This window comes from Elaeis guineensis, chromosome 11, assembly GCF_000442705.2.
Source record: "Elaeis guineensis isolate ETL-2024a chromosome 11, EG11, whole genome shotgun sequence".
Lineage (NCBI taxonomy): Eukaryota > Viridiplantae > Streptophyta > Magnoliopsida > Arecales > Arecaceae > Elaeis > Elaeis guineensis.
This window is the reverse complement of record NC_026003.2, coordinates 51254104-51265947: the sequence shown is the minus strand read 5'-3', so window position 1 is coordinate 51265947 and position 11844 is coordinate 51254104.

Here is an 11844-nt window from a genome sequence, read left to right as displayed (position 1 = left end):
GAAACCAGACTTCTTCAGTGGATAATCATCAGACGAGCTTCGACATCAGGCAACTCCTAGACTGGCTTCTCTAGCAATCAGACTCCTACCGGACTTCACCAACAGAAAGTCTCCATCCGCACTTCTACAACAGATGACTCCCGCCTGTAGCATCAGTGCCTAAGGCATCTGATAACAATAGACTCATTAGCAGCCTCGAAAATATCCGAGCTTCTCTTAGATCAAAGAGATAGAGAGCCATTCCGCTCCATCAGATATTCCAGTCGAGCTCCAGCCGACAGATCTGAACTCTCTGCCAAGTCGCGACAACGGACACCACTCCACTCTATAGTTTCTACCACTCTCTGGCAAGTCACGACAACAGACACCACTCCATTCTCCGTAACAAACTCCAGTGGCCCTGAATGACCCTTGACATCACTACTCTCCGTAATAAACTCTGTGCGGCTCTGAACAGCCCACTATCAGGCGGTTACAGACGTCACTGTCAATCAGTTACGCTCTCCATCTATAAAAAGGGACCTTCAAATATGTTCTTCTCTAATCTCTAAACTCTATCTCAAAACTCTACTAAAATTTTCACTTGAGCACTCCATTTCTGTTGAAGCAGAGTACTGACTTGAGCATCGGAGGGTCTTGCTGGAGCACCCCCAACTTCGGTTTAGACTTTCCTTGTAGGTCCCGGTGGCGGCCGCGGTCATCTCGACTCCAGCAACTCCGGCTCCAACTTCGACGGCCGTCAGAACCTGCAAGGGAAGTCACTGACACCGGATGGAGCCGGAGTCGAGGGGAACGCGGCCGTCGTTGGGACCTGCAAGGAAAGTCTAAACTAGAGTTGGAGGTGCTCCGGTAAGGCCCTTCGATGCTCAAGTCAGTACTCTGCTTCAACAGAAATGGAGCACTCGAATGGGATTTTGGTAGAGTTTCGAGATAGAGTTTTAAGCTTAGAGGAGAATGTATCTGGGGGGTCTCTTTTATAGACAGGGGAGCATAACCGCTTGACAGCGACGTCCGTAACTGCCTGATAGTGGACCGCTCAGGGCCATGTGGAGTCTGTTATAGAGAGTGGAGTAGTGGGGCCACGTGGAGTTTGTTACGGAGAGTGGAGTGGTGTCCATTGTCGTGACTTGTCAGAGAGTGGTGGGATCATATGGAGTTTGTTACGGAGAGTGGTGGTAATTCTGTTGTCGCAACTTGCCAGAGAGTTCAGGCCGGACGGCTGAAGCTCGGTTGGGACGTCTGGTGGAGTGGAATAGCTCTCTGTCTCAGTAATCTGAGAGAATCCTGGATATTTTCGAGGTTGCAGACGGGCTGTTGTTGGATGCCTTAGGCACTGACGCTGCAGATCGAAGTCATCTGTTGTAGAAGCTCGGATGGAAACTTTCTGTTGGAGAAGTTCGATAGGAGTCTGATTGCTAGAGAAGTCCATCTAAATTTATCTGATGTAGAACCTCATCTGAAGACTGTCTGCTGGAGAGGTCCGATTTCATAGGGAGTCCAGCTGAAGGTTGATCGATATTAGAGTTCGAAAGGCATTATGGAAGTTCATCTGCTGGAGGAGTCTTGAGGATACTGTGGAAGGTCGACCGCTGGATGAGTTTGGAATTCAATTCTATTGTAGAAGTTCGGATGGATTCTGGCTCTTGTAAGAGTTCGGAAGGAGGCTGCTTATTGTAAAAGCTCGAACGAAGATCGATTGCCATTAAAGCTCGGATGGAGACTTCTTATTATAGAAGCTCGACTGAAGTCCACCTGCAATAGAAGTTCGGACAGAGTTCGCTTACAGTAGAAGTTTGAAGTAGATCACTTGCAGTAAAAGTTCAGAGTAGATCGCTTGCAGTAGAAGTTCGACTAAAATTCGAAAGGCGATCGACCATCGTAGAAACTTGGATAGGGTCTGGTTACTGTAGAAGTCCTGCTGCTGGAGAAGCTCGAACATTGATGAAGTCCGGAAGAAGTTCGAAGTAAAGTCCATTATGGCTGGAAGAAGTCCAGAAGAGATTCAGAGAGCAGTCGATCACTGTAGAAAATCGGCTGATAGTGAAGTCCAAAGAGCATTTGGAGTAGTCCGGTAGATGAATGGAGGAGCTCATTATTGGAAAAATCCAGATGGCATGATAGGAGTTCGTCTGTTGGAGGAATTTGGAGGATACTATGGAAGGTCGACTGCTGGGGGAGTCTGGATGGATGCCGCACAAGGTCAGAAGCCGGAAGAGCCCTGGGAGGGTCGGCCTCTTACGAACTTCGACTGGGGTTATTTTATATCCAACAGATGATATGTCTAGGTACGGTATGTGTTTCTAATGAAACAAAAGTCTGAAGCCTTTGAAAGGTTCAAAAATTCAGACATGAAGTAGAAAAATAAACAGAAAAGCTTATTAAGGTTCTTCGATCAGATCGAGGAGGAGAATACCTTAGTTGGGAGTTCCTAGACTATCTTAAGGACAATGGCATAGTCTCTCAATGGACTCCACCTGGAATGCCATAACTCAACAGGATTTTAGAACGGAGAAATCAGACCCTATTAGATATGGTCCGTTCCATGATGAGCTTCACAGACCTCCTTGAATTTCTTTGAGAACATTATCTCATGACAGCAATATATGTATTGAATAGGATTTTCTCTAAAACCGTTCCTACCACATCATATGAGATATGGCATGGTAAGAAGCCAAGTCTGAATCATCTCAGAATTTGGGGTTGTCCGGCTCATGTCAAGAGATAGCAAGCGGACAAGTTAGAGTTCAGGTCTTTTAGAGCTTGATTCATAGGATATCCTAAAGAGTCATTAGGATGCTATTTCTATATTCTGAAAGATCACAATGTGATTGTGAGTCGAAATGCTATTTTTCTTGAAAAACAGTTTATTCAAGATGGTGGCATCAGAAGAATAATTAAGCTCAAGGAGAATGTCTCCAAGAGCAACGAGCTGAAGAATCTGAGGAACCAAATTAATTAGAACCAGTCTTAACACAGCCTCTTCCACCTCATAGATCGACTAGGGTTTTCCATCCTTCTGAAAGGTACTTAGGTACCATACAAGAGGATGTAGAGGAAATGTTCCTCACGAAAAATGGGGCTCATGGTGATGATCCCAAGACCTATGACGAGGCAATATCAGATATCGACTCGAGAAATGGTTAGAGGCAATGAGATCAGAAATTGACTCGATGCACTCAAACCAAGTCTGGACCTTGTAGATCCACCTGAAGGTATTGTACCTATTGGGTGTAAATAGATTTTCAAGAGAAAGATAGGTGCAGATAGAAATGTAGAGACATTCAAGGCTAGGCTCGTAGTGAAAGGTTATAGTCAGCGCGAAGGCATTGACTATCAGGATACCTTTTCACCTGTAGCCATGCTAAAATCCATCCGCACATTGCTTGCTATTGCAGCCTATTTCGATTATGAAATATGGCAGATGGATGTAAAAATGGCATTCTTAAATAGACATCTTGAGGAAGATATCTATATGGAACAGCCAATTGATTTCACATCTAGTGATGATGATCACAAGGTCTGCAAGCTGCAAAGATCATTTATGGACTTAAGCAAGCATCTCGGAGCTGGAATACTCATTTCAATGATGTGATAAAAATGTTTGGTTTCATCAAGAATGAGGAGGAACTATGTGTGTTCAAAAAGGTCAGTGGAAGCGCAGTTGTCTTTCTCGTATTGTACGTAGATGACATCCTCCTAATTAGAAATGACATTCTCATGTTGACCTCAGTCAAAGTATGGTTGTCTAAGGAGTTCTCTATGAAAGATCTAGGAGAGGCATCCTTTATACTGGATACTAAGGTCTATAGAGATAGACCAAATAGGATGCTGGAACTTTCACAGAAGATGTACATAGAGGAGGTGCTAAAAAAGTTTAGCATGAAAAACTCCAAAAGATGTTTAGTACCTTTTAGACATGGCATTCATCTCTCCAAGAAGATGTGCCCTAGCACACCTGAGGAGATTGAACGCATGAGCAAAATCCCTTATGCTTCGGCAATAGAGAGCCTCATGTATGTCATGCTATGTACACGACCTGATATAGCCCATGCTGTGAGTGTCACAAGTAGATATCAGTCGAATCCAGACGAAAAGCACTAGGCTTCTGTGAAATGTATCCTTAAGTACTTGAGAAGGACTAAGAATATGTTTCTAGTCTTTGGGAATAGAGAACTCCAGATTCAGGGATATACAGACTCAAATTTTATGTCTGATATAGATGATCGAAAGTCAACATCTGGGAGTCTGTTCATTTGCAATGGTGGTGCAGTTAGCTGGAAGAGTTCCAAGCAGACGGTGATTGCTGATTCCACCATGGAGGCAGAGTATATTGCTGCATCGGAAGCTGCGAAGGAGTCATTCTGGTACAAGAAGTTTGCCGCAGAGCTGGAGTGATGTCATCGGATGCCATCCCTCTTTACTGTGATAATAATGGCACCATAGCCCTAGCTAAGGAGCTAAGGTCTCACCAGAAGTCCAAGCACATCGAGCGGTGATTCCATCTGATCCATGATTACCTCGAAAAAGATTTTGTCGAGGTCAAGAGAGTCAACTCCACAAACAATTGGTAGACCCGCGGACAAAGCCATTAGGCCAGGAAAAGATCGAAGCCCACCTTGAGAAGATGGGACTTAGATATGTAGCCAATTGGCATTAGGTCAAGTGTGAGTTTGTTAGATGTGTGCTCTAGATGCCAAATTGGCTGACACATTCCTGTACAAATCTAAGGGCAAATTTATAATTTTGACTATAAATGAATAAATGGGTTATTCTTCTATCACATTGCATACATTGTGTCTATGATACATCCTTTGAGTTAGTAGGAATGTCAATTCATATTTTCAAGAGTTGAAAATTTAAGGCATGAATTTACATAACTAACTCATAAATAGCTCCTAACCATAGGATCATCACGAGGATGGTGATCGATCTGAAGGTTGGTGTACGATCGCTTCCTTAGGATAGATGTATCTTGAGTCTATAGTGTGGAGACACCAAAGTGAGAGTACAGGTATTCGTTAAGAATGAGAGTACTGAGTGTGACCACCCGAGCAGTCATAAGGAAGTCTACCTTCTCATCGATGACTAGCTCGATGCTGTAGTTGTGTGTCTAGTTCTTTGACCTGAGATGCATGGACAGTTCACCTTGAGTGTATTATAGTTTGACTATACCATAACTCATTCTCCTAGCTATTCAGAACCTGAAGTGTATGTTGGCTGTAGCATATTCATTGTAGGAACTAGGTCGCACCAAGATGGGATCTATCAACCTCGGTAGATGAGAAGAGTAGTCCTATGATGATTGAAAGATCGAGTCCTTAAGCCCATGGTCATGGTAGAGTGAAATAATAAAAAAGAATTTTCTATTGGGGTTTCACATCGGACTCGGATCGATCGATTGATTCATATGACTGATGTTGGGTTTGATGAGTTCACCTTAACCCTAATTCAGTTGGGACTCATGATAGAGAAACTTAATCACACAGATAGCTACATCGAGAGGTTCATCTTCAGTTCTGATGGGTTGCCACCATATACTGCTAGATGTCACTGGTGGATTTTGGGAGCAATTAGAATGATCTTGATGATCGATCATTCTGATTGTCTGAATCAGAAGAGTTCTGATCCATCGAAAGGAGTTTCGATGATGTCGATGATGAGATCACGACATATCTCATTACCACACAGAATAGAATCTAACTAGGTCACACTAACAAGGGTTAGGATCTGGATGTCATCAATTGGGCTAGCCTAATTGATTTGGATTAGATCCAATTAGGTTCAAGAAAATCGTGATAGCACTCGATTGAGCCTAACTTTCTCCTCGTGTAATCTTTTCTATCTCGACTGAGCCAAATATGATTTGACTCATCCAGAGAATCTTGAGAAAGTTTCTCTCAGTTTAAGTGAAGCTTGTCCAGCTCAAAAAGTCTTGTCTTAATTCATGAGATGAATTTAAGACAACACCTGCTAATTCCTGTCACCTGCCATTTTTATTTTAGGACATCTGTCAAATGTTGACATATGGATCTTAAACTGAAGAGAGCTCATTGGAGGATTCTTGTGGAGTGTCCACATGACAAAACCACATTAAATTGGGCACCATAATCAGATTATGGTGTGAGCCCAATTGGATTAAGTGGGCGCCCCAAATGGATAAGGATGAAGAGTCTTGATTAACATGGACTAGTTGGCGCCAACCCTTGATTGTGCTTATCCAAAGTTGGTGCCAACATAGGAAAGAGGGTGGGGGCTCTTATTTAGTGTGATCAAATGATATCACTCCACCAATCAAAATTTTTTCATAATTAATTAGAATTTTTTTATTTGTCGAATGATGTGGCACTGTGCAGCGCGCAGGGTCTATAAAAACCCTGCCTGCGCCTAAAATTTCAAGTTTTTGTGAAAAACCATCAAAGAAGCTGCCCCCTTCCTCTTCTCCATATCCCATATAAAGTTCTCCCTCCCCTCTTCATATCGAAGGAGTTGGACGTCCATCTGGCAAAGGTCCAAGGCATGGTGATGCCTTGAATAGGAAGGCTGTAGGACTTCTTCGACAGGCTGCTGCTCCAACTTTAGGAAGACTTTTAAAGATCTTTCTAATCAGATTTAATTTTGATTTTTAGAGTAGAGATTCATGAGGAGAAGAAAATCTAGATTCTACCTGATTGGATATTGGTAGAGGCCAAATGACTGTGTGGCTAAATCAGAACCTCAGGCTTGCTGCAATCATCTACAGGGTAATCAGATCACCCTTGAGGTATTCATGTTTCTTCATGTTTTTAGATTTATTTTAGAATTAATATCAGATAATAAAATTAGATCTAGAGATTTAGATCTAAAATAAAAGTAGGATAATTTTTTTTTAAAATTATTCCACCCCAAATTTGATGAAATCTGAAAGATCCTACAAGGAAAAAGGCGGTTTTCCCTTCAATCACTGGATGTGAAACCAAGCGGCTGTTCCATATAGATATCTTCCTCAAGATATCCATTTAAGAATATCATTTTTACATCCATCTGCAATATTTCATAATCAAAATAGGCTACAACAGCAAGCAATGTGCGGATGGATTTTAGTATGGCTACGGGCGAAAAGGTATCCTGATAGTCAATGCCTTCGCACTGACTATAACCTTTCGCTACGAGCCTAGCCTTGAATGTCTCCACATTCCCACCTACACCTATCTTTCTCTTGAAGATCTATTTACACCTAATAGGTACAATACCTTCAGGTGGATCTACCAAGGTCCAGACTTGGTTTGAGTGCATCGAGTTAATTTCTGATCTCATTACCTCTAACCATTTCTTGGAGTCGATATCTGATATCGCCTCGTCATAGGTCTTGGGGTCATCACCATGAGTCCCATTTCCCATGAGGAATATTTTCTCTACTTCCTCTTATATAGTACCTAAGTACCTTTCAGGAGGACGGAAAACCCTAATCAATCTACGAGGTAGAAGAGGTTGTGTTAGGACTGGTTCTAATTGATTTAGTTCCTCAGGTTCCTTAGCTCGTTGCTCTTGGGAGACATTCTCCTTGAGCTTAATTATTCTTTCGATGCCACTATCTTGAATAAACTATTTTTCAAGAAAAATAGCATGTCGATTCACAAATCACATTATGATCTTCTGAAATATAGAAATAGAATCCTAATGACCCTTTAGGATATCCTATGAACCGAGCTCTAAAAGACCTGAACTCTACTTGTCCGCCTGCTGTCTCTTGACATGAGCTGGACAACCCCAAATTTTGAGATGACTCAGACTTGGCTTTTTACTATGCCATATCTCATACAGTGTGATAGGAACGATTTTAGAAAAAATCCTATTCAATACATATATTGCTGTCATGAGATAATGTCCCCAAAGAAACTGAGGGAGATCCGTGAAGCTCATCATGGAATGGACCATATCTAAAAGGGTCTGATTCCTCCATTCTGAAACTCCATTGAGTTGTGGCGTTCCAGGTGTAGTCCATTGATAGACTATGCCATTGTCCTTAAGATAGTCTAGAAACTTCCGACTAAGGTATTCACCTCCTCGATCTGATCGAAGAACCTTAATGGGCTTTCCTGTTTGTTTTTCTACCTCATGTCTGAATTCTTTGAACTTTTCAAAGGCTTCAGACTTGTGTTTTATTAGAAACACATATCCATATCTAGACATATCATCGATGAAGGTAATGAAGTAGACATAGTTGCCTCTAGCCGGCACATCAAATGGGCGGCACACATCTGTATGTACTAGGGCAAGTAGGTCTGGGGCCCTTTCCTTATGTCCTGTAAAAGGGAGCTTGGTCATTTTATCTTGAAGCTATGATTCACAAACTAGATAAGACTCAAAAGTCAATGGACTCAATAGTCTGGATTTCTCCAATTTGTTAACCTTGTCTTCCGCTATATGACCTAGCCTTAGGTGCTACAGATACCTATCATTTAGACTATCTCTAGGCCTTTTAATTCCCATGGCATTCACATTTTTGCTCGATATGAAATACAGATACATCAATATATAGCTGATAGAGACCATTAATAAGAAAACCATTTGCATCTTTATCATTTTCATAAAATATGTTACAATGGTTCTTATGAAAGCTAATCACATAGCCTTCTTGTGCTAAACATGAAATAGAAATCAAATTTCTGCTTACTGCAGGCACATAATAACAATCTCTAAGAACTAAATCTAATCCTAACGGTAATCACAGAGGGTAGGTTCCCACAGCCACAGCAGCAACTCTTGCTCCATTTTTGATGCATAGAATCATATCCCCATCCCTCAGCCTCCTGCTCTCCTCAAGATCCTGCATAGAAGTGCACAAATAAGCACTAGAACCAGAATCAAGTACCAACTGGATATAGAGGAAACTATAAGATTAGATTCTATAATGAGCATTCCTCCAGAAGGACCATCCTTCTTGTTCTTCAGGGTGGCCAGGTACTGAGGACAGTTCCGCTTCCATTGGCCGTCTGAATTACAGTGGAAATATTTTCTCTTTTCAGTAGTCTTCTTCTTCGGTTCCATCTTCTTCTTCTTCCCATCCACCTTCTGCTTCTTCGCAGACTTCTTCTTCTTTCCAAAAGACTTTCTCTTAGAAGAAGTCTGCTCCACAGTAAGGACTGAGCCTTTTGAACCTTTCAGAAAAAGCTCAGCCATAACCAACATGTTCATTAACTCAGTCAAGGTACACTGCATCTTATGCATATGGAAGTTCATGATGAACTGACCATATGCATCAGACAAGGACTGAAGGATCATATCAATCTGAAAATCTTTGTCTAAGATAACACCGAGCTTTTCAATCTCCTCAATGTCCTTGATCATTGACAAATAATGATCTTGGACTGACTGCCCATCACGTATTTTAGCCTTAAAAAGTCTTTGATAGACTTGATACTTGGCTGCGCGACTTTGTTCACCAAACAACTCTTGTAGGTGAGCCAACATTTGATAGGTAGCCATAATGTTCTCATGCTGGTGCTGCAAGTCATCAGACATGGCACCCAACATGTAGTACCTGGCTTTGCTATCGTCATCTGTCCACTTTTTCAGAGACGCTCTCTGTTCAGCAGTCGGATGTGCTGGTATGGCAGGTGGGTCTTGATCTAAGACATGAGTTAGTTTCTTGAAATCCAGAATAATTCTGTAGTTCCTCAACCAGTCTTTGAAATTAAGTCCAGTCAATCTGTGGGTGTCTAGTATTTTGGTCAGGGGGTTGGACGTAGACATGTTTCCTGTAGAGAGTCAAAAGTTTCTAGTTAGATTTTATAATCAGACTTAACTAATTTATTTAGGAGTTTTATTTTTAAATAAATTAAGCTCCTACTATTTTTTTAGATCCCTACACTCCCTAGGTAGAGATGTGAAAATCTTCGTGATTAGTGATTTCTAGTGGGTGGTGCGGTCTCACCGACTGGCTTACCACCTCACCTAACAGTTATTGATGATGGGTCAACCGATGAGTGGACAACTCTTGTCGAATGATTCTCTAATCATGGTGCATCCAAAACTTGATCTCTAATTCATGAAGCTCATCGTGCCTAAAATATTGCTCCAATCCTTAGTTAAGTCAGACCCATCAATTGCATGAATTAGATTCCTGATTGGGTCCCTCACCATATCCAGAATATTGAGCACAACCCATCCACTAATCCATAGCATCCAATGCCTAATGGACATGGTTGCATCTTTTCGGTGCAACTGAGCCACTGTAACCAGCCGAGAACAATCAACCACGAGAAGGGCCCGCACATCCACAATGGTGACCTTAGACTTAATGTTTTCTTAGGGAGATTTGATTTAGGTCTCATTAAACTTGACTTGACATAGTCATAACAATTATGACTAACCTAGTGGCATGGGTTAGCTCGAATTGTTAGCCATCTTAAATTAGAACTGGGTCGACACATATGGCCAGGTAAGTGAGACCGATGGAAGGGATATGCCATTAACTTGATAAGAACGCATTTGAGTCGAGTAGCTCCCAATTAAAAACCAGTCGATCACATCTGTCCAACTTACCTTAGACACCAAATTGTCGAACTAGAACTAATTGGGTTAGTCTACAATCCAGGCTCTAACCACTGAGCCAAATTAGGTTTTATCTTGATTGAGTCACATCTAAATGTGATTCGACCTTGATCTAGACTTAATCCTATTAGGCTGGTCAATTATTAGCTTTCATGATCTCACCTAACCAACTTTTGATTCAGTTTGATCAACTGCTAGACCTAATTGAGCTACCCAAGCTCGAACTCAATTTTATGAAAATGACTTAGATCTAAAATTCTCAATTTTAGACCTAATTTGATTTCATAAGCTTAATTCATTAATTAAGTCTTGGGTTCATAAATAAAACATGTAAATAAATCCTAAGATTTCAGGATCTAGGAATTTGCAGAAAAATAAATTTGATTTCTGATTAAGGATGAACGTGCAGCACCCCTACACGCCATAAGAACACCCCATTGAATGAGAGGAGAGGATCTTAAACCCTACTTTATTCTTATGACTGGACGGCCATGAGGAATGCCTTAATCAGAAATATTAATTTAACTACAAAACTAGTTAGATCTAAGTTACATATCATATATATAATTTCAGATCTAACTTATACATGCTTTGCATACATCTCGTATATTAAAATCTGATCTAATTAGCATGCTTTCAGATCTGATACATCACATATAACATCTAAAAAATAAGATTTAAATTGAACTATTCAATATGAAATCTATTCTAGACAGTTACTAGAATAATTCTACAACTAGTCTAGGCACGCAATAGATCAATCTTATAAATTAATTAAATTTTATTTTCTATTTTTTAATCTGAATATAATATTTATAATATAAAAAAAATAAAGAATAAATTAGATCTAATTTACATTTTAATCATATTAAAATATAAAATTATAAGACTATTCATAGATTAAACTATTTCTAGTCTAGCCATGCATCTCATACATGTTAGATCTACTTAGATTTAATTTTATTTTTTTTTAATTTTAAATCTTATCACATTTGATGTGACATCTAAAATTTATTAATATTAAATAAAAAAAAATAAAAATTAGATCTAAATTAGATCTGAAATAGAGCCATCAATCTGGCTCTGATATCAGTTGAAGGAAAAACCAGCTTTTTCCTTGTAGGATCTTCCAGATCTAATGAGATCTGGGGTGGAATATTTCCAAAAAAAATTATCCTATGATATTTTAGATCTAATATCTATTAGATCTAATTCCTATTATCTAATATTAAATCTAAAATTAAATCTAAAATATGAGAAATAGAGAAATACCTCTAGGGTAACTAGATTACCTTGTAGATGATCGCAGCA